Source organism: Phascolarctos cinereus, unplaced genomic scaffold (assembly GCF_003287225.1).
Source record: "Phascolarctos cinereus isolate Bilbo 61053 unplaced genomic scaffold, phaCin_HiC Scaffold_2;HRSCAF=192, whole genome shotgun sequence".
NCBI classification, from domain to species: domain Eukaryota; kingdom Metazoa; phylum Chordata; class Mammalia; order Diprotodontia; family Phascolarctidae; genus Phascolarctos; species Phascolarctos cinereus.
Window position 1 is genome coordinate 195,497,036 of NW_027555625.1, and position 24,913 is coordinate 195,521,948.

A 24,913-nucleotide genomic window follows, 5' to 3' on the forward strand; every position below is an offset into this window, starting at 1 on the left:
AAGAGTAGGTATACACATAGTATGCACCAGTGGCATCAAACTCAAATAGAAAGGCATAACCATGCATAAGTACCTCTGAGTGCCACATATTGACTTAGAAAACCACATATTAATATTATCAATGTTTTGTTGTATTTTATTTATTTTGCTAAATATTTCCCAATTAAATTTTAATCTCACTCAGGCACTGCACTCAGGAGCATTGCAGGCCACATGTTTGATACCTCTGGTGTACACTTGAGAAACATACACATACACACACACACACACACACACACACACACACACAGAGAACATGGGGCCCAGCAACTCATACCTCTAGTACTACTGGGCCCTAATGTCCTTTTCCTTTCTATCGTGGCCTGCTGCTGATTTACCTGCGTACAACATCTTTGAGAACATCAGTCAGTTGAGCTCCACACGTCTGTTCTTCTCTACAGCTCAGTGTCCGATACCCAGTGCTGTCTCTTGTCCTACCTCACAGATGTCATGCTACTCAAAGATGCCTCTGAGTACATCAACTCATTTGATATGCCGGGTCTGTTTCCTATGGGGTACAGTGTTTCCTGCTGTATAAGTCTTTCCGCAATAAGAAGCCATGACTTCTGGGAGCTAGGAAGAGGGAGAAACCTCCTCCATCCTTTCCACTATCCTTCCTTCAAAAATGCAAAGAATGATTCCCCTTTAGGGTCTAATTCCTTCATAGCTAACTCATTTCTCTGATGCCATGTGTCACTTTTTAATATTGTCTCTTGCCTCAAACGAGTCTAGCAGTTCTTGATTTCCATCCATTTTGATCATGAGAACTTCCTCATATTGAAAAAAGGAGTATATAATCCCTCCTCTGCTCTTTGTTTGAGGCATGATATCTCATTTTCTCTGTTTTCTTCCTCTTATCTTCTGTCAGTTTATCAAGTGATTTAAGGGGGAGGGCATATCAACTGGTCAGGTATGTCCTAATCAACTCCCACACCTAACACATCAGCACTGTATAGGAAGAGAATGCTCATTTTCCTTATAGGTTATATAGAGGTTTACAGGGAGGCATGAATAGATTCCTCTGGAATCTTACCCACTCCTCTCTAAAGAAGACTTTGATTACCACCTAAAGGGGATCCTGAGAGGCAGGGAGGTCTACTCTCATTAGAAAGAGGAGTACCAGAATATCTATCAGCTGCCCTAAATATTGACAGTCTGGGGGAAATGATTTTTTTCTTAGGTTCAGGCTTCTTTCCTGGTCAGTGTCCCTTGAAGATGAAGGTGCACAGCTTGTAACTAAAAGCTTGATTCCTCACCACCAAATGCTAGTTACAGAAAAGACCATTGCAAATAGTTAATAGTAAATAAATCCTTTACACAAACAGATAGCAAACAGAGATAAGAGAAGAATATACCAGATGATACACAGAGTAAATGAGCTTTCTTATTGAGTGAGATGTCTCAGATCACCAGAGAGAAAAGGAAAGAGAGAGAGAAAGGGAGAGAGACAGAAAGAGACAGAGAGAGGCAGAGACAGAGTTCCCAATGTCACCCAAGGAGATATTTTCTGAACTCCATAGGGAGGTGAGTTGAAAATCAAGGACATCTTGAGGCCCTATATCCTCTACGTGTCTGCCAAATTCCAGTCCATTTTTTTCTCATTACTGACTTCTCCTTGAAAATTTTTTCTTTCAGAGATGAAAATCTCTCTTCTTCCAAGTTATCATGACAATTTCACTCCTCACATAGACATCTAGTAGTTAATCATCATTCTCTCCACCAATGAGGCGTTGTTCAGTCATTTTTCAGTCATGTCCAGCTCTTCATGACTCCACTTGGGGTTTTCTTGGCAAAGATAATGGAGTGGTTTGTCATTTCCTTCTCCAGCTCATTCTACAGATGAAGAAACCAAGACAAACAGGTTTAAGTGACTTGCCCAGGTACACAGAGGTAGTGTCTGAGGCCAGATTTGAAGTCAAGAAGATGAGTCTTCCTGACTTTTGGCCCAGAACACTGTATCATCTAGCTGCCCTGTCAGTGAGGAGGGGTTTATGCAAATGATCCAGACTTGAACCTCAGGTTACTCATGAGTAAGTTCTATCCCAGTCAGACGACATGTGGAATACTGCACTAAAATCTGGGAAACTAACTTTAAGAAGGACATTATTATGATGCAGTTTGTATGGAACCAGAATGATGAAAGACCTCAAGTTTACATCATGTAAGGACTAGTTGAAGGAATTGGGGATGTTTAACTTGCAGAAGGAGAGTCTTGGGGAAAATCTGACAGATGTCTTCACCTATTTGAAGGGCTAACCATGTGGAAGTGGAATTAGACTTGCACTTTTTTAAGGCAACAAGAATGTTTTGAACATTTAATGTGTCCCAGGTACTATGCTAAACACTGGGGACACAAATATATTAAAAAAAAATAAAGAAAAGAAAGTCTCTGCCCTCAAAGAGTTTATACTCGAATGGAAGGAAGATAACACAGAAAATGAAACTGAAAAGCAGGAGTGGCACAGTGGATAGAGTACCAGCCTGGAGTTGGGAGGACCTGAATTCAAATCTGGCCTCAGACACATAACACTTAGTAGCTGTGTGACCCTGGGCAAGTCACTTAACCTCATTGCCTAGCCCCCCCAAAAAAATGTGCCACTGATACTACAGCTAGAAGGAATACACATAGAGTATATGGGTATAAGGTGAATTTGAGGGAATGACATTAAAAAATAATTAAGGGATGAGAAAGAAGAATACACTGGGTATAGAAGGAAGGGAGCTGTAGATTGGGGTAAATTATTTCAGATGAAGAGGCAAGAAAAACCTATTACAGTGGAGAGAAAGATGGGGGTGATGGACATTGCTTGAACCTTACTCTCATCAGTATTGGTTTGAAGAAGGAATAATATACACAATCAGTTGAATATAAAAATCTACCTTACCCAACAGAAAAGTAAGAAAGGGGAGATTAAAGGTGGGGGGAGGGATAGAGGGGAGAGATACAGTGACAGAAAAGAGGACAGACTAGGGGAGGTGGTATACAGAAGCAAAAAACTGTCAAAGAGGGAAAGGGAGAAAGGAGAGGACAAACAGGAGGAAAAATAGGATGGAGGGAAATACACAGTTAGTAATCATAACTGTGAATGTTAACGGTATTAACTGTCCTATAAATCAGAAGCAGATAGCAAAGTGGACCAAAAAACAGAATCTTACAATATGTTGTTTACACACTTGAAGCAGTGAGACACACACAGAGTAAAGGTAAGGGGCTGGAGAAGAATCTATTATGCTTCAGCTGAAGTAAAAAAAATAAATAAAAATAAAGCAGGGGTAGCAATCCTGATCTCAAAGCAAAAGCAAAAAAAAAAAGCTAATTAAAGACATATGGAAGGAAACTACATCTTGCTAAAAGTTATCATAGGCAATGAAGTAACAGCAATACTAAACACACACACACACACACACACATATGTATATATATGTATATATATGTATATATATGTATATATATACACATACATATACATATATGTATATATATATACATATATATATGTATATATGTATATATATTATATATATATATATATATATATATATATATATATATATATATATATATATATATATATATATATATATATATATATATATATAGCAAGTTGTTGAGGATGGGATCTAGAAAGGAAAATCTCTGGACTTTCCCACATGGCCAAATCTCTGGAGTTCACCTGAGGCTATAATCCCATCAACTGGCCTTTCATTGTGGCTAAATCTAATCTCCCAATTCTGTTACCCTTAACCCAGCCTAGCCCTCCATTGTTTTACCTCCCTATGGCCCCCAGCTATTTCCCACCTTTAATCCTAGCTAGGCTCCATTCTCCCTTGGCCACATGGTCCAGGTCCCAGACATTCTATTCTGCTCAACCCACCTTACTGGTCACTCCCATCCAGATCCTCCTTACACCTCTCCTCCAGTCACTCCAAACTACTTGGCCACTCCTAGATTCCTTCCACAGTCTTTCTGTATATAAAGTCCATCTTGTCTCTATTAAGGGGCTCAGATTCTTATAATCTAGCTACTTCTCAGATTCTTACAGTCTGCCCAATACAACAGATGTTCTAATAAACTTTGTCTTTGGCGGAAAGAATGGTTGGGTTGAATTCTGTTTTATTTTTTTTTTAGGCAATTGGGGTTAAGTGACTTGCCCAGGGTGACACAGCTAGTAAGTGTCAAGTGTTTGGTCTGAGGCGGCATTTGAACTCAGGTCCTTCTGACTTCAGGGCCTGTGCTCTATCCACTGTGCCACCTAGCTGCCCCCAGGGTTGAATTCTTTTAGGCAGGATCCACGTGTAGTGATTTCGGGGTCCCAGCATCCCTAAACCTCAAAGTAGTATAGCATCCAAGTTCTTAAAGGAGAAATTAAGTGAGTTACAGGAAGAAATAGACAGCAGAACTACACTAGTCAGGGACTTCAACTGAACCCTCTCAGAATGTGAAACAGAATAGTGGATCAGTGGAATAGATTAGATACACAAAACACAGTAGTAAATGATTATAGCAGCCTAGTGTTTGATAAACCTGAAGACCCCAGACTTTGGAATAAGAACTCACCATTTGACAAAAACTTCTGAGAAAAATGGAAAACAATAGGGCACAAATTAGGTATAGACCAACATCTCACACCATATACCAAGATAAGGTTAAAATGAGTACATGATGTAGATATAAGGGGTGAAGACCATAAGCAAATTAGAAGAGCAAGAAATAGGCTACCTGTCAGATCTATGGAGGAGGGAAGAATTCATGACCAAACAAGAGATAGAGAGAATTACCAAATGTAAAATAGATAATTTAGATTATATTAAAAAAAAACCTTTTGCACAAACAAAGCCAATGCAAGCAAGATTAGAAGGAAAGCAGAAAGCTAAGAAACAATCTTTACAGCAAATGTCTGTCTGTCTGTCTGTCTGTCTCTCTCTCTCTCTCTCTCTCTCTCTCTCTCTCTCTCTCTCTCTCTCCTGCTGCCACCATTCCAAGGGAATTTCCAGAACTGTCCTCCACTCACTTCCCTTCTGTTACTTTTTTTAGAAAAAAAATATTCTTAGCCCCTTTACTTGAGCCTCCAGAAGGTGTGATAAACAGGCTTAAGTCTGAGTAAATCTTTAGAAGACCCTTTGAAATCCAGTTAAGCAAAGTTAAAAAGAAAAGAAAAGAAAAACTTAAATAGTGAGATCAGGCCAAATGATTTACTGTGTATTTGTGTGTGTGTGTGTGTGTGTGTGTGTGTGTGTGTGTGTGTGTGTCTGTGTGTGTGTAATGGAGGCCACTTCTAAAGTAGCTAGGTTTACATATTTAATCAGAGAGGCCCCTTTATTGTATATAAAATTAACATAAGAAAGAATACTATTGTAGGAGACCTAAATTTAGAATATCAGAGGATCTGTGTTCAAATTCTAACTTTTATTACTTAATATTACCTATGTGAGTTTGGGCAACAGTTTATCTTTTGAATCCTACATTACTTTATGGATAAGAAGAGGGGGTTGAAGCTGGAACATCCCCTTCTAGTTCTCAATCCTTTGATGTTCTGAATAAGCCATGAAAATTTTATTGAAAAGCCCCAAACATCATCCTGAACTCACATTCCACTATCCTAAAAAAGTTAAGCATCCTCTCTGCCCTCATTCTCTAATATCCCTGAGGCCATGTGCATTAAGGACCTTTCTCTCCCAAGGCTATTTTGCTCAGAGTAGATAGATAAGGAGAGTTCAGGGGACTGCTGGTTACCTCCCAGGGAATAGATGTTGTTAGAGAATATAGAGCAATTGAGGCATAGAAAAGAAGAAAAGTCGTGATTAAGGACCTTCAGGGAGGGAAGAACTGAATTTTCAAGCTAGAAAGGATTGTAAGAACCAACTACTTAAACCCTTGCATTTTAAATAGAGGACCCATGCCCAGCAAAGTAAACGAGTGCTCAAGTTTACACAATTAGCTGGGTGGAGAGGGGAGAGAGAAGCTGGGTTCCTGAATCTCAATCTAGGGTCATTCCCCCTATATAATGTCCTTTAAGCTATGGTGAAAACAGGGATTCCCAGATGCTTGGGAGTAGGTCAGGGAGACAGACTGAATCCATGTTCAGGGAAAGCCTGGCACAGGTATCAATGAACTATCCAGGTGTCTGCATATGTAATATGATAATATGTAATATGACATTAGAAGGTCTACCTGTCTCCTACATGTCTGTCAGAACGTCTGAAAAACTTACCCTTTAGAGATTTCCTTCTGGTGAAGATATTATCTCCAGAGAAGTGAAGGATCATACAAACAGATCTCAGCTATTTCAAACATTCACTTTTTATGACTAACATTCCTCTATATTTATAAAGTGCTTCACTGTTCTGAAGTGCTGTTCTATGCATTACCTCATGTGACCTTCATAACAACCTTGGGAGGCAGGCGGGAGAGGGGTTGTTAGCCTTCTTTTACAGACCAGAAAATGGAAACTCAAAGACACAAAGTGGTTTGTCCAAGAAGAGATGATTCAGTCAGGAGGTGACACAGGGCTGGACCATGGATCATAGGTAGCATCACAAATGTAGAGCTGGAAGGAACTTTCAAGGTCATCTAGTCCAATGCCCTCATCTTATTGATGAGAAAACTGTCTGAGAGACATTAAATTGCTTGCCCAAAGCCACAGAGGTAGCAAATGGTCAAGCTGTGCTCCAAACCAAGCACTCTTTCTGTCCTGTTCTAAAAGGAAGGCCTCTCTCTTTGTACCTTACATCAGAAATATTTCCTTTCTTTTTTTATTTTTTACACATTATATCAGAAATGTTTTCTTTTTCTTTTTTAATCTCCACACCATGATATCACTTGTTTCCCACATCTTTTACCAGTAACTTAATTCATCTTGTACTTTTCATGGAACCAAAGATCCTAGTCTTGGAAGCAATTGTCTGCTGACCACCTGCCCTCAGAGAGCTAAATTATTTTTATTCCCATTTTGCAGATGAGGTAATGAGCTTCAGAGTGCCCAAGTGATTTGCCTGAGATTCCCACCATATTTCTGAAAGCTTTTAATCCCTGATTCACTCTTTGAGTTTGTTTTTGTCTCTATCTATAGAAATTACAGCTGATGGAGTGGGAATAGCAGTGAATCTGGTGTCAAATCTCATCATATCACTGTTGATTATTACCACAGCCAAGGGACTCTCTCTTGAGTCTCAGTTTCTCATTTGTAACACAGAAAGATCCAAATGTATGCTACCTACCTACCAACGTTGTTATGAGGATCACATGAATTAGTATATGTACAACTATACTATAGAACAACAAAATTATCAGTTATTATTGTTTTGCATTTCTTTCTCTGGATCCTATCCTCTACTATGTGAGAAGGAAGAGTTTATGCAGGATAGGCCAAATAACAGGGAAAAGGAGACCCCCCTCAGGCTTTAGAATTTGACTCTATCACTCTCAAGCAATCAGGGAAGCAGACCAAGAAAGTTGCATTTGTAATACTGCAACCTAATTAAAAACAGGCCTCATTCAATGCCAGATCCAATTAAGTGAGGCCTCTTGGGGGAGGCAAATGGCACAGTGGAATAAACACTGAGGTGAAAGTCAAAAGACCTGGATTCTAGTCTCATATTCACCACTGATATCTGTGTGACTTTGTGCATGTAGTATAACCTCTGTGAGCTTCAATTTCCACATCTATAAAGTGAGGGAGGGGGGATGGAGTAGCTGATCTCTAGGATCCCTTGTAGCTCAAAAATTCTATGTGTTTCCCTAAATATGCACAGAAATGTGGATCAAACAGAAATATTTAATTCATTCTTGTTCTTTGTATGACTGAGAAGTGCCCACTCCCTGCAGTTGAATATGACTTTCATTTTGGGTGTAATCTAGTGGCCCTCTTCAGACAGAAACACATATACAGACAGATGATGAGACCTCTTTCTCTTTCTCTCTCATACACACGCCCCCACACAACTGGTTCTTCAAGAGTTTAAGTTAAGGATTTATCAATTTTTCTAGACTTGAGAAATATAAGTTTTAAAGAAACACCTATAGAAACCACTTTTCTCTGTCGTTCAGAGTTCATCAGGTATCATCGTCAGCAAATATTCAACATCTTATTTGTAGAGAAAAATATTGATGATCAAAACAGAGCAAAAGGGAAAACTAGTTTTCATCACAATATACAACATTGAGGTGGGGGTAGGGCCCCTCCCCAGTGGGAGTTCAGAGGAGATTCTGCAAAGACTCTCAGCAATCCTATGAAGGGCTTTATTTTTCAAATGCTAGCTTTGTTTTTCTTTTCTTTTCTTCTCTTTTTTTTTACTTTTTTTTAAGTGCTAATTTTACCCTGATCCATCTATTGTCAGAGTCATTTTAAGGGAGCTGTTTAAAACCCTTGCCTAAAATAGAAGTTTAAAGGAACCTGTAGCATATGAAATATGGAGAATTGGTATGAGGTTTAGAGACCTCTCCTAAAAGACCCATCAGTGCAGTAATTGAGCTGTTGTTTCTCATTCAGAGGGGAAAATAAGATGAGTTGGGGTTTGCTGCCTTCCCCTTTTCAAAATAAGAAAAAAGAAAACAGCTGCTAATGCCTTTAAGAACCACATTTTAAACACTGAAATGCACTCTTACGGTATGGGCTGCAACTATGAATAAAACCTCAAAAACCAAAGGTGGGAAATCCTGTTAGAGCACACAATACTGCATTGCTAGGCTTTAGGGGGTTTATTTTAAACTTCTCCGATGGATCTGATCCAACAGAATAAAAGATACTTTACTTAAAAGGAAACCTCTTATATTGATCTTTATGAGTCTCTCAAATGAAGAAAACCTCTTGAAACAACACATTGAACTAATACATATCTTATCATTGAATGGGTATTTTTCTAGGATTTCAGCCTTTCACATATATTAAATTGCAACTAAATCATTCTTTCGCTTTCTTTATGGTTCCTTTGAGATTTTCCAGATGTGCATAGGGAAAAGGGGGGAAAGGATATACGTAAAGAGCCAGGGAAAGGATACATACATCTATTCAAACAGAAATTGTTAACTCCCTTGAAAAGACTGGATATTTTAAAATCTATTTCTAATGGTAATGTATGTTAATGGCACTATTCATTTTGAGGGCAAGCTATTTTTGAGGGGGTACTCAGCTTTTCTTATTCTGCTTAGGGTCCTGGGATCTCTAAGATATTCCATTCCCCCTTCCCCCTCCATTGACATTCTTCTTTGTGATGCCAATGGAAGCAGCTTACCTGGGAACAAAAGCAAAGGTTCTGGGACCTGGAGTTGTATGTTATTAGTTCTTGCTGTTCAAGCCTGGATGCTATCTTAAGCTCTAAGTCAAATCTTCTGCTTAAGGTTGGGAAGCAAAAGCCCCCCCCCAATAGAAAAGCTAAAGTGAATTAAAGTACATTTATAAAAGGTGGGTAGATTCAAACTATAAGGTTAGAAGTTGGGTCAGGACCTTGGCAAGTTTGTAGAAGGCTCTGCTGCTGCAGTTATTGCTGTCTGATCCTGCATTCCAGGAGAGATGGTGTTAAGTGTGTTCAGGCCCTGAGGACAAGACGGGGAGGGGAGCCAGAAGGAAGGCTCCATTATAGGGCCCCCAGTAGGGTATACCTGATTTCCTCCCTCCATCCCCTCCCCCACACTGTGGGTGGAGCTCTGATGCGGCTATACTCAAATCATTGGTGATTTAAGATCAGCCCTGGCTATAAAGCACCTAACCCAGAAGTCAGGTGCACTCCACGACTCATAAAATCGCCAGAACCTGAAACATTCGGAGGGGAGGATGGTGAGGGCTTTTAAGCCTTCGAGACAAAACAAGGCCATTCATCTTACTGGACTCATTCCATTGGGCGTTTAGGAGGGCACCTTTAGATTCTCACTGGGGGGAGGGGGGGAGAGAAGCTAAAACCAAACATAACTTGTTTCCTCTTCAACCAACTATTTATGTATTCTAGAGGCAGTGATAAGGAAAAGCCCCTCTCTATGCCCCTCCTGCCTTGCCTTAATGCTTAAGTATACTGTCTGGGTGTTTGTTTGCTTTACCCAGCTTGTGCTGAAATCCTGAAATCTGACCCCACTAAGGGCATAGCCCCTGAGCTCAAAGGGATCAACCTTCTGCCTTGCTACTTTTAGGGGCCAGCCATCCCAAGTAGAGACAAGTAGAAACACTTCGAAACAGTAGTCTATTCAGCCAAGCTAAAGAGTCTGCTCCAAAAAAATAAATTTGTTACAGCTGTTTGGAGAAGGCAGCGAGAGTTTGCCTCCAGCCAGCAGCCCTACTAAAGAGTCCAGCCTGCATTTAAGAGCGCCCATGCAAAAAGCCGTTTCATGTTCTCTGTCTGCCTCTCTCTCTGCCTCACTCTCTCTCTCTCTCTCTCTCTCTCTCTCTCTCTCTCTCTCTCTCTCTCTCTCTCTCTCTCTCTCTCTCTCTCTCTCTCTCTTCTCTCCTTCCTCTTCCCTCCCTCTCTCTCTGCCTTTCTGTCTCTCTGCCTTTCTGTGTCTCTCTCCCATCTTGTCTCTCTCTCTGTCTCTCTCCCATCTGTCTCTTTCTGTCTATCGCTCTCTCTGTCTCTCTTCCTCTCCCTCTCTCTCTCTCTCTCTCTCTCTCTCTCTCTCTCTCTCTCTCTCTCTCTCTCTCTCTCTCTCTCTCTCTCTCTCTCTCCCTCCTCCCACCACTCCTTTTCTTTCCTACTTTTCTGACACTCTGAGCTGGTTTCTTGTGGCTGAATGTATCACTCCATCCTTCTTGGCAATGAGGGATGAAGGGTGAACTAACACACTTGAATGTGTTTTAAGACAGATGCTTTGTCTCACTGACACCCATCTGGTTCTAACAGTTTTAATTATTATATATTTACATAAAAGTGTTTGTGTATGTATTTCGTGCACAAGGCACATATCGCATGTGTTACTGTTAGAATGGCATCAATATTTAATTTTACACAGTGTTCTTTCCTATGAAAGAAAGGCATTTGGGGATAACGCCTTCATTAAGATAGCACTAAGTGAGCTCTAGGATTAAAAACACAACAGCAATCCCAGTGGCTGTTGTATACAACAATGAAAAGATGTTTAGTTTTTAAAGTTTCAATGGTAGCATCTTAGAGCTGACAGAAGCAATCTAGTCTAATCTCCTTGTTTTACAGATGGGGAAATTAAGGATCATAGGACAGATCACATGGCAAGTAAAGCACATGTGACAAAACCAAACCCCAAGTCTCCTGACCCAGGTGGATTAACTCTTTCACTTCACCATTACAAATGAATGCTGTGTGAAACAGTATTTCCTTTGATGGTCTAATTTCAAGTAGAGGTTGAACAGTCAAGAAAAGTAGGAAAGGTATACTAACTTCCTCTATCATTGGTGAATTTCCCCTTATTGAGCCAAAGTCAGAAAAGGCTTTAAGACTTGTATCCAAAGTGCTATGATTGATTATTATAATAGTATAATAAAGACTATGATAATAAGTATTATTATAATAAAGATCTGATTAAAGGAGGCAGGAGCTGAGAGATGGAATAACTGATATATAGACAGGTCTTCTGACTCTTCTGCAAATAGAACAATAAAAAGAATTAAAAGGTACTATTTAAATCAATCAAAGCCTCTCCTACCTGTTTCATAATCCAGCATTCTACTTAACCCTGCACCTCTTTGTAGTGTTATTAAATTTCCCTTGGTTATTGAGTTCCAGCTTTTATTGGAAATGTCATTTCTATCTCAAAGTGACTCACAAGTCCATCTATGTCTGGGATTGTGCTGGGAATTGTAACTATGGATGTTTCTTTGAAAGAACAGGTTAAAAAAAATATATGGTCAGAGGGAAATAGGATACTGGCATTTCCTGTGGGATTTTCTAATGTGATCCTGTTTGGGAGGTAGAGTCTTACTAATACATTGCCTGGTGCATCTAAATCTCCATGTCCACTCAGTCTGACAGAACAGACATGCCAGGTCATGTAGTACGAACACTGCCATACCAATGATGGTTAGCAAAACATTAATAAAAACCTTGATGAAGAAGCATTCCTTGTCTGTTACTTAATGAGGGTCTAATTTCCAAAGCATAGCAGATCTCTACGTCAAAATGGGTTCCCAGATGGCATTCCCTGATTCCAAAAGACTCTGATTTTCTACAGTAGGGGAGTCAGTCAACAATATTTATTTAAGCTCTTGCTATATTTCAGGCACTATGCTAAATGGTTCGAATACAAAGAAAGCTAAAAAATTTTTTTAAATACCCTGCCCTCAAGAAGCTAACATTCTAATGGAAGAATTCACATTCTAATGGTGGCCCTAGTAATCAGGGGATCTAGTTGAAGGCACCAAAGCACAATGCATTTTTAGTATTAACTCATCACCTGTTCATTTCAATGCAGATTTAATTTCCCACTTCAGAGGTCTTTATGTTTAGCACCCTGTTCCTACTTTTTGAAAACACTTTTCATCATCTCCAAAAGGTTTGATGGTTTCCTACTGACTACTGGATAAAGTCAAAACTTCCTAGTTTGCCTTCCATATAATGGCCCCAAACTATTTGTCCCAAATTTACAACCCTGCTACTCTGCAACCTAAATTCCTCTGTTCCATCCAGGCTGGTCTATGAACTGTCCCTTTAAATAAACAAAATGCACCTCTCTTCCTTTACTTCCTCTAATCCATCCCACTGAATGATGTCCCTCATTCTCTTCACTCCAATGGTTCCAATTCACCCCCCTCTTCCAGCCCTCCTGTAGCAGCCAACCAGATGCCAACAACAATCCCCAGGACTCATTAGAAATAAGCCATATAAAGCCCTTCTCCTCACTTGCCACAGCCCCTTTGCCCAGTTCCTTCCAAGCATTGGATACCCCCTCCTGGTTAGATTAGAACCAACAACCACCAAAGTGAGTCAGGCGTTGTACTAGGAATACAAAGACAAAAGTGAAAACAGTAAGCACCCTCAAAAATCTTTCATTCTAGACAACGGTGATAACATTTACAAAGCTATATGTAAATAAGATACAAACAAGGTGATTTGAAGGGTAAGGCAATAGCAGATGGAAAGATAAGAGGTAGAAAGTGACACTTGAACAGAGCCTCAAAGGAAACTTTTGTTGTTGCTGTTGTTCAGTTGTTTCAGTTGTGTCTAATTCTTTGTGACCCCATTTAGGGTTTTCTTGGTAAAGATACTAGAGTGATTTTTCATTTCCTTCTATAGCTCATTTTACAGATGAGGAAACAGGTAAACAGGATCTGGGTCCAGTTCCTAGCTATGCTATTCACTATCTGTGGGAACTTGGGCTAATAACTTAAGCTCAGGAGGCCCAGCTTCCTCCTCTGGAAAATGAGGATGTTGGAGAAGATGGTCTATTATAAGGACCCTCCCAACGAATTGTAATCCCATAACCAAAGTGAAAATTGGAACACAAGACCACTTCAAAAGGGCAATACCTGCAAAAGAAACTTTTTGGTGGTAGAGATTGATCATTTCTGGACACTTGTCAACATCTAGTACATTCTGCCCATAGTAATTGCTCAATAAATTTTTGTTGAAAAGTTAAAATATCTGTAGCTCTAAAAACAGCAAGCTAATGATACCTCCAATTAGCCAGTAAACTGGTTATTCCATAAGATTTTTTTAGACTTGGGGAGAATTATAGATTATAAAACATTCAACAATTAATCTGAAATGCTCCAAGAATGAGTTGTTTTTTATTTTCTGGTTAGCTAAGGATTAACCAACAGCCCTTTGGGTTCAATGATGGTTGTTAAAAACCTTATTAAAATACATTCACCCATTTTCCTGCCTTACAATGTAGATATATAATTTAACCTTTGTCTAACAATTAAGGATTCTAGAGGGTTTTAGGACAACAACACTAATAATGCACATTTATACAATCCTAATAATAATGGCCAGCCTTAATATAATTTCTTAAAGTTTACAGAGAGTTTCTCATACATTATTTTATTTGCCCTGAACCCATGTGTAATTATGGGCAAATCAGTCTTTCTCTTTGAGTCTCAATTTCCTCATCTGTTATATAAGAATAATAATATTTACTGTACATATAATATAGAGTTATTAGGCATATCCTTTATAAATGGATTGTCCATTGATTGGAGAATGGCAAAACAAGTTGTAGTATGCAAATGTAATGTAACATTACTGCATTGTAAGAAACAATATGACTATAGAGAAGTGTGTGAAGACATAAACTGTTACAAGGTGAAGTCAGAACCACAAAAACGACCTAATCATGGCCTACAATTATGTAAATGGAGGAAAATAAAACAAAAACAAAACAAAAAGGAAACTAAGTGGTGTGAAATTACGACCAAGAATAGCTCCAAAGAAGATTTATGAGAAAGCGCATCACTCACTTCTTTGCTAAGGCAAGGAGATTTTTGGTGGAGGAAGAGAATTATCTGAAAATTCTACTGGACATAGTTATGTACTGACTTTTTTTTGTTGAATTTTCTTTTCCTATTTTCTATTGTATTGTTTTATTGTTATCAGTGTCCCTCTGGGAATAGGGAAGTGCATACTGAGAAATCTGGGTGATATAAAAACAAAAAAGACCAGTACACTTTTTAAAAAAGAATATATTTTGTGGATTGTGGAGATCTTTATAAATGCTAGCTATTATTATTGATATTTTTATAACCAGAAGCATGGCCAATAAGTTATTAATTTCTTTGGTTATACTAAGGCTCTGGTAAAAAAGAATTTTTACACTGATGAAATCAAATATCCTTTGTAGTAGTTGTAACAGCAGTAGCAGAATTAGTAATGTTAGAAATAGTAACATGGAGTAAGGTTAGAACGTTACATGATCTTAAGATTCTATTCTCCTATCTCTTAAAAATAATGTTTCTAGAATATTGACATAGCCTGTACACAAATTTTTGAGTTCATAATTTTTTAAATAGTTGATTTAAATAAAGTAATGATTCCCATGTTAAACTTAAACATTCTTGGGATGAGAGTAAAGCTTATAATGATGATCTTTAAGATAAGGGCAGATTACAATCCATCCATTCACTCACTGTTCAAATATTTTCTTCTTTTTTTTTTGAAGCGATATCTTTGATTGTTTTCTCATGTTTGAGCCTAAATTGGAAAATTTGGAATTTGACAACAGCCCATTCAATCATATTTATACTGGGTCAAATGCATTTATTATCCAAAGAATAATAGCAGAGCCATGAAATTTACAAAGGGGACAATACATAGGACTAATTTAACAGTCTTGGTGATGTTATACTTCTATCCCGTTTTGCAAAACCCTGTTTCTTTCCTGTTTTTTTCAAACTCACAGGTTTTTTTGTCTTCCACTAGCACCTCATTTGGAGGTGTGGGAACGGAATCTGCCATGTAAAGGTTCTTTGCCATGAGCTTTCTCCATGATATGATTTATTTTGGGAAAAGTATTTGGTATTTTTCGTTGTTGTTGAAACAACAGAGGATGTGGGGAGTACGTGAAACTGGAGTCCTACCACAGGAAAGGAGAGAGACTGTCAGGAAGGGGGCCGAGGTTTGTGCTTCCAAGACTGGCTGGGACGCGGCCATGTTGTGAAGGTGACAATCTCTGTCTTGCGGGGAGCCAGCTCATTACAGAACACGTGGAGCAGCTTCTGGTAGTGGGGCCCTGGCTGCAGAGAGAAGCCTGCAGATGTTCTTAAGTATTAGAGGAGGAGAGAGAGTGCCACAGTTCTGACAGGATAATTGAAAACCCCCTGCCTCCTGGATGGGTTCCTTCCATTGTTGCTTCTTAACTAACCAGAAACAGTGAAGCCCCAGCTCAATATTGTGGGCTGGAGAGGTTTCTGGTGTCCCTAGCTTCATTCAGCACTATGAATATGCATATTTTCCAAAAATAAATGACTCTGGAGCCTGGCTCTAGTTATTTACATTAAAAAGAGCATAAGAGACTGAGCCTAAATGTCAGAGATGAGGAAGGTAGGGGTTATAAAGTGGATTCATATGTATTATCTTTATTTTCATGTCATCAGCATAACATTAAAGGTCAGTCTTAATAATGGGTAATTTGTCTTCACTGATGCCTTTCAAGAGTATTTTACAGGGGTAGTTTTGATGGCTGATAAAGGCCCCAAATATTTACTCAACTTATTTCTTGCCAAGGTTGCTGCAGATAAGAGTCTGATTAAACCCCACACACCATGCTTCAGATAGTTCCTAAACTATACATGATATGCCATTGAAACTACTATTTATTATTAAAATATTCATAAGACTCTCCTGTCTTTTGACTTTTTTGCAGGATGGTTGTTCACATCCTAGCCTACTTTCATTAAATGATTACATTGTTCCTTTCCCAAATGCCAAGGAGATAGGTCCATCTTAAAGTGGAAGAGAAACTAGAAAGTTATCCACTGAATTACAGGATTTAGGGCTGGAAGGAGCCTTAGAGACCTACTAGTCTAAAGTTATCGTTTTTCAGATTAGAAAACTGATGTCCAGAGAGAAGAAGTGATATCATTGACTGAGGTCACATAGATAGTAAGTGGTAGAAAAAGGAATATGAAACCCAGTTCTCTGAATACAAATCCAGCAATCTTTCTAGCCTGCCACACTATCACCTTTGGAAAATAAATATGTTTGATCTAATGCTAAGATGATTGATAAGTCCATTTTAATACCCTAAATTGTTTCAAATTAAGCTGATAAAACATGAGATAATAATTAGGGATATTGCTTAATTAGGATATACTGTCTTACAGCACTATTATAGTGCTAAAGTAGAAGTTTGTAAGTCTGGGTGTTTGTGCATACTCTTTGGATTCCACTGATGCATAGAAGGAGTCTTACATATGTATGTAGATCCATGGGGACTTTGAAAGACTAAAGAACTCTGATCGACCCAATGTCCAACCATGATTCCCAAGGACTGATGATGAAAAAATACCACATAGTGATGTATTTGTGGTGTAGAATGAAATGTACATTTTTGGACATGGTAAATGTGGCAATTTATTTTCTTGACTGTATTTGTTACCAAGCTTTTGTTTTTCTTTTGCTTCTCAGAGAAAAGGGGAGGGAAAGAAAATAGATGGTTGTTAATTTAAAAATGAAATGAAATACATATTTTCATTTTATATTTTTGTTAAAAGAGGTAAGGAAAGAGAAAGAAGTAGAGGACGAGGGAGAGCAAAAATATGATTTAAAAGAAAGAAAAAGCACTGATGGGACTTGGTGCCAAATTACCTGGATTTGAGTTCTGGATATATTATTAACTGTGTGATGCTGAAGAAGTCTCTGAGCTGCTGGTTCATAAGATGAAAAGTAAGAATGACATCTGCACTAGCTACCTGATAGGGTGGAGCAAAGATTAAATGAAGTAATGGATGTGAAAATGCTTCATACCCATTTATAGTATCACAAATGTGTAAACTGATATTCTGATGAATACATGATCTCATCACTGTGAGTACCCACTCTTGAAGATCATGACCCTCAGCTACTTATTACCCTGTTATTTCATTTGATTCAATTCCACATATAGTTATTGAGGGCCTACGATATATATAATGCTGTACTATGCTCTCATTTCCTCTCCACTTTTTAATGTTAATCATCCAAAGAGGATCCACCCAATCCATGAGAGGTCTTTTTTGGGTTCTTTTAACATCATCAGCTTTCCAAGATAGCATTTATGCTGCACATATGGTTTCTCACATTCTCATTCCATGGCTGGTCCACCTTTCTTTCTAGTCTTGCCTTTCCTAGGCTACGTATCTTATATATGCCTTTTTTTTTCACATGCAAATCATCATGGTAAATGTTACAAACTACTTTTTGCTAGCATACATCTTTCTACTGCCTTTTGGAATATTTGGCATTTTAGTTCTGTTGAGAAGTTTAGCATTCCATAACTTGCTACTATTTTATAATAACAACAATAATAACTAGCATTTTTATAGCACTTTAAGGTTTACAAAGCTCTGTACATATGCTAGCTCATTTAATACTCACAACAACTCTACAGTAGGTCATATTATTATCCCTATTTTGCAAATGAAGAAACTGAGTCTGAGAGAGGTTAAGTGATTTGCTCAGGGTTACACAGCTAGCAAGTTTCTGAGCCAGGATTTGAACTGAGGGCTTCCTGATAAGCATCTTATTCTTTGTACCATCTAGCTATCTGCATCAGTACATAGTATCACTTTGAAAACATTGGATCTAAAAAGATAGACTTTCTTGGCAGTGAACAGTTTGATACCACTGAAAGCACTGCATATTTCTTCAAGTGTAATTGTACCCTACTTCCTACTGTTCATTTCTGGTCGAGGCTCTTGTTCATCTGCAATAAGGCACATTCATACACATACATACATATGCACATACACATGGAATAGATTAATGAACTGCCCATTCAACTATATTTCATAGTTGTCGTCGTCGTCGTCGTTGTCGTCTTCTTCTTCTTCTTCCTCTTCTTCTTCTTCTTCTTCTTCTTCTTCTTCTTCTTCTTCTTCTTCTTCTTCTTCTTCTTCTTTTTTTCAATTCTCTTCAGCATACCTTCTGTAATTCTGGTAAATGCTCTAGTTATCTGTTTTAAATGTTTCAATTAAAGTCAATGCTCAGAGGGTCATTGAACACAGTGGTTTCCATAGTGACAATACTGTAGAGTTTTATATATTTGAAAAAAAATTAATGGGTGACTTCTTTTGACAATGGGTTTCAAGATTTCATTTTGTTATGCCTCCACATTTTAAAAAAATCTATAAACAATAGAAGAAGTCCCAGAGGTTCTCTTTATCTTAGTTTTCCTCTTAAGAAACAGTCTTTTGCAGAAAATTGTCTATGAAATATAGCCTATTTTCTTCTCATATTTTCATCAAGGACCACTTCAAAGAGTACATAGACCAGTCTCATAGAGATTTTATAGAGCTGAGAAAGCAGACAAGTAGATGTATTTTAAGTCCTCTTTTGTTTTTGTTTTAGCAGAAAGGTCATCTGTTATTTTCCCATTCTTTTGGAATAATGCCCTTTTTGGACATTGCTTGAAATCTAATCCCCAACTGTTTGTTGTCTCTATCACAGATTAGCTCTCTATGCATGTATTTAATTGTTATAAATATACTTTTAAGAAGTAATCCATTATTGTTGAATTTGCCCAGGCAAATCACAAGTCACAAGTGTGACTAAGGATTTCCAGGAATGGTGGTATTGTTTCCAAAGTCTTTACAAAACAAGATCCCTACCCCCCCATATTGCCCAGCAAATGAACTCACTAAGCTTTGTGAATCTATATAAAAAGGAGCATTTCATTATGTGTATATATGTATATAAATTAATATATACACATATATATGTGAATGTATGTTTGTGTATACATATGTATTATATTATATGCATATTTACATTTATATACACAGAGAAATATGGATATAGAAAGATAAATGATTCAGACACCTTTTTAAATGCTACAATTGCTTAAGCTTTGGACACTAAAAGGTTTTTTTTTCCCTCTGTGAATGTGCAATAAAATTTCAATTAACTAGAATGTTCCCAGAGTTGGGTTCTGACTAACTTAATTTTCTGATTAATCAGTTAGTCAGAAATTTTTTTTGTTAAAATACTTCAGAATACTCCTTTTAAACATCAATGCACATTTTACAGAACTATAAATATAAATCTATGTAGGAGGTTTGGAGGTTTAAACTAAGTTTATTGATACCAGGTCATTTTTAAAAAATCTGGAATTTTGTTTTCTGCTAAATGTCTCTTGTAAGTAGAGATTGTTTTATTTATTGTATTTCTATCCCTAGCCACTTATCACAGTGCCTAGCACACAGTAGGTAATCAATAAATACTTTCTGATTGCTTTTCTTTTATCTGCTTATTTATCATAAAATAGTTTTTAAAAGAAAAATTCCAGGCCTCCAAGGTTTCTGCAAATAGAATGTTATTCCTCATTTGTTATATGGGGCAAGCTTGTCACAAGCATGATGAACTTCTCCATTGGTCTTTGTGTAATGCGCATTTTCTATTCTTTGGAGACCGTTGTAGTCCATATCTGTTTGCCATATAAAAGTACTGACGGAATATTGATGTTAAAAAGATGGGCCTTTATTTCTGGGAGAAATCTGAAGTCTTTAAAGTAGCTTTAAAATCTCCTGAAGTCAATCTGATTTACTTTTCCTGATAAATTTTAGTCCCAATTCATTGTCTATTTACATTGTTCATCCCAGATATAAATAGTGACAGACAATCTCTGTCGGTTGACGTTCCAACTGCGTGTCCTAATCTAGGCAACAGATATTCCTCATCCACTTGGTCTGTCCTTTATCAATGATCCAACTTGGTGCAAGGGCAGTATGCAGCCAACAAACTTTATCTTAACCTTGAATATTACCAAATGAAAATCAAAGTAGAAAATAAAAACTTTAGGATTTGTTTCTATAAATCTGGAATCCTGAAAATTACATTAAGAAAAACCTAGCCCATTCAAAAACAACCAAAGCGTACCATGTATAAAATTACTTATATAAAACTTAACAAAAACAATTTTTCAGAGAATGCTCACAGTATTTTTTAATGATCATTATGGATATGTCAATATCATTTTCAGAAGAGGAACAGCCACCACTGACAGAACATGAAGGTCTTCAAAAAAGCAATTGAGCAGTTTCCACTATGGAACCTGAGTAGACCCTATGCTCAAAATATCTGCTTTGGAATCAGGTAGTAGAATTTAGAGCAGAAGGGCCCTTAGAGATTATCTATTACAGTTCCTTCATTTTATAGATGGGGAAAATATATGAAAGGATGATAAATGGCTTTCCAAGGTCTCAGAGGTAGTAAGTAGCAGAGGTGGGAATTAACTCAGGTCCTTGGTATAGTGGAATGAACACTTGATTTTGTATTAAAAAAAACCTGTGTTCAAATCCTGACTCTACCATTTATTAGCTGTATGGTCTTAAGAAAATCACTTTGCCTTTCTGGGACTTCGTTTCCTCCTCTGTAAAATTAGGAGGTTGGACTGAATAGTGTGTAAGCCTTAAATTCTAAATATGGCCCCATGTCTCCAAATCCAGGAATCTCTCTATTACAACACCTTATATGTTTGATGGCAGTAAGTAAGAGTTCTGTTGTTAAATTAGGGAACAACTGTGATAAAATCTGGAATGGTTCTTGTGTTTGTTGCTCTGCTTTCATAATTATGTGACAGCCCAAGTCCACTTATACATTATATAAGCAAGATGATGAGTGCTTATGTAACTGGAGCTCTCTCTCCCTTACAAAGAATTACCAAAGCCATTTTTTTATAAAGAAAATCTGGGTACAGTAGAATTTCTGTGTTTATACACACATACACACATACACACACACGCATGTGCCTATGTCTGTGTATACCAGATATTGTTGTGGTCCAGTGGCAATTAATTTATATTCTTTTTGAATCCCCTTAATTTTGTTTCTTTTGTGTTCCTGTAGTTATATGCTCATTCCAATTAAGTGAAATAGTAGTTTCACAAAAATAAAGTTCAATTGTATACAGTGTAGTGATTAGTGTTGGATTTGGAGTTAGGAAGACCTGAATTGAAATCCTATTTCACAAGCTTCCTAGCTGTGGGAGCCTCAACAAATCACTTAACATCTCTCAGCTTCCAAAAAGCTATATCATATTTCTGTGCTGGCTGCTAAGAGTACTCAACGCCTGACTCTTTTATCCACTCCATTAGTTTTCACAGGAGAGATAGGTTCCTCATCCCCTTTCTAATTTTCTGGAATGAAGGTATTCATTGGTGTATCTAGTCCAACAAAATCCAGTCTAACATACACTTATTAAGGGACAGCTAAGAGTAATACTAATGTGTGATTTCCTTATTATGTACTGAACTACCTTGTTTAATTTTAATAAAATACTTTGACTTTTTGATTTTTCTACAAAATCTATAACTTAGTATGCACTAAAGTTCGAGTCATATTTTCATAATTGTTATTACCAAAAACGCACCACATTGAACTTGGAGGTAGAGAGGAATTCTATAATTGAGGAAAATTTATGCTATATATACACATATAATATATATACATACATATATACTTCATTTTTATATTAATATTTTTATTTAATTTTCAAAATTATTTTATTTTATCTTATTTTGTTTATATTAATGTAATGTTTTTATTGTTTATATTAATAATTGTATATATATGTATATATCTATATAGGTAAGTTTTTATGTTGAAAAACACAAAATAAGGGTCTTACAAAGGGTCCTCTGTTCATGAAAGCCCAAGGAGCCAAACTGGATGCATCCACTTTACCTAATACTGAGGCATTTGACATATTTGAGGTGATATGTAAAGCTCATTTCCCAGCAGCACCAAGAATTGTTCTTTAGAAGTGTAAGTTTCATAAATGAAATAAACAGTCTGCTGGGGGCATGTATTCAGAGGATTTCTGAGATAATATTGACGCAGGGTAATTAGACTTGGCCTCTCTCTCAAGGGAACAGGGAAATACATCAATAGAAACAGCCAAGATAACTGCAGTATTCCTGAAGTGTAACTACTAGATGACAAAGAGGAAATATCAACTCTGCATACATTCTTGCCTCACCTGTGACTGGAATATCTATAAATTTAGGGTGATTTGCTTTCCTTACACTGGTACATTTCAAGAACATGCCAAAAACTTATGTTCATTTCAAAGTATAATAGAATATAAGCACCTTTCAAGGCATCAGTTACGGGTAAAGCTATCAAGATTCTAGGTCAACATTTCTCAGTGAAAAGCTGAGGCTCTTACAAAGGACACATGTATCCTCACTGTATTATCTTCTATTTCAGAGGTCCTTAGGGTCTGTGAACTCCCTCTCTTTCTCTCTATCTCTGCATATAGATAGAAAGATAGATAGATAGATAGATAAATAGATAGATGCACACACATATATCAAAATTAGTTTTTTATACTCCTATGTATTAATTTAGTTTATACATTTAAAATATTATTCTGAGAAGTAGATTCAAAGGAGTGCTGCTTCATTTTTTATATTAATAATTGTACATTTTAATTAGGAAAGTTTTACTAAAGATAAGCAATATGTATTTCCAAGAAATCCATGAGATTCTTGAACCATGAGATACATTACACAATGTCCTTGTGTGTAGAGTTCTTTCTCTAGCCCTCCAATGGTACCACTTGACCAAACCAAATTTGACACTTATAATTGCCCCAGGTCAGGCTCAAGTGAGATGGTATCACTCCGTGTCATAGTGAAGAAGCAACTCTTCATATGAATGCTGTGTTGTACATAACCTTTAGGCAAAGCACTCTAGTTAACATGTTCAACAGAACAAAAGAAATACCTGGTCTATGATAGCTATACATTGTTTAGACCCAGCCATAGAAGGCCAAGCTATAGAGAGGGTTATGACACCTCTCTGCTCCGAGATTCAAACTCTATAAGAAAGAAGTAAGCTAGTCAAAAAACCAGGGAAAGAAATCCAGGAACCAAATAGCCACATTTGCCATCCGAGGGCAGTAGAATACAGGAAAAGAGCATTGGGTCTATAGTCCAAAGATCTTAGTTCAAATTCTAGCTCTAACACTATGTCACCTTCAGCAAATGATTTAACCTCCCTAAATCTCAATTTTTTAATCTTTAAAAGATAAATTTTCATATTAAATTATATTAAATCAACATAACAAATTATATTGAAATATACATTTGTATATTAATAAATAAAAGGGGTTAAATTAGGTGGCTTCTAATTAGGCCTCTAAATTAGACATCCAGCTCTAATTCTACAATCCTTTGACTGAAGGACTGTCAAACCTTATAGCTGTATCCTTTTCAGAGAATCCAACAACAGTACTCAAGATTCTGCAGCCTTTACTAGAGGACTCATCAATGGCCATGAGTGAAAAACGAGTGACCTTGGGTGACCTTGAGTGAAAGCCAACTGTGATTTTAGCTATGGTCAGGAAAGACAATTTCTACACTATTTTGCCACAAAGTTTTACTCCCCTCCACAAACTCTACACTCCAACAACACTGGCCTTTATTGTTGTTATTCAGTCATGTCTGACTCTTCATGACCCCATTTGGGGTTTTCTTGGCAAAGAAACCAGAGAGGTTTGCCATGTCCTTCTCCAGCTCATTTTACAGATGAGGAAACTGAGGCAAATAGGGTTAATTGATTTGCCCAGGGGCACACAGCAAGTGTCTGAGGCCAGATTTGAATTCAGGAAGATAAGTCTTCCTGCCTCCAGGCCCAGTGCTCTATCTGCTGTACCACCTAACTGCCCTAACAACTGCCTACTTACTTGCAAAATAACACTCCCATCTCCCACCTCTGTCTTTTCACTGGCAGGCCCAATGCCTAGAATGGTATTCCTCCTCATCTCTGCCTCCTGGCTTCTCTGATTTCCTTACCTTCTGCAAGAGACCTTTTTTGCTTATCTCCTTCCCAGTCCCTCTTCCAGTAACTTCACCTCTGGAATACTTTCCACTTAATACTGTGTCTGTGTGTCTTGTGTATGAGTATTTTTTTTTACGTGGTGCCTCCTTTAGAATGTGAGCTCCTTGAGTGCAGGGACTGTGTTTTTGTCTTTCTTTGTATCCCTGGCACTTAGCCCAGTGCCTGGCACATGGTAAGTCCTTAATAAGTGCTTCTTTACTAATGACTGACTGACAAAGCCCATTATTGGAGTTACTAAGGCCCCCATGCCATCTTCAGGGTGATAGTGACATGCCCTCCCAAGTTAATATTACTAGAAGCTGTATTGTGATGTATACCATGGCTTTTTCATAGAAAAACCAGCCACTTGTCATCCTGAGGTACCTGCCCAAGAATCTCTTTTTTCCCCTCTCTTTCCCCCCCCCCTTTCCATGCTTGCTTTGGAATTAAAAATAACAACTTA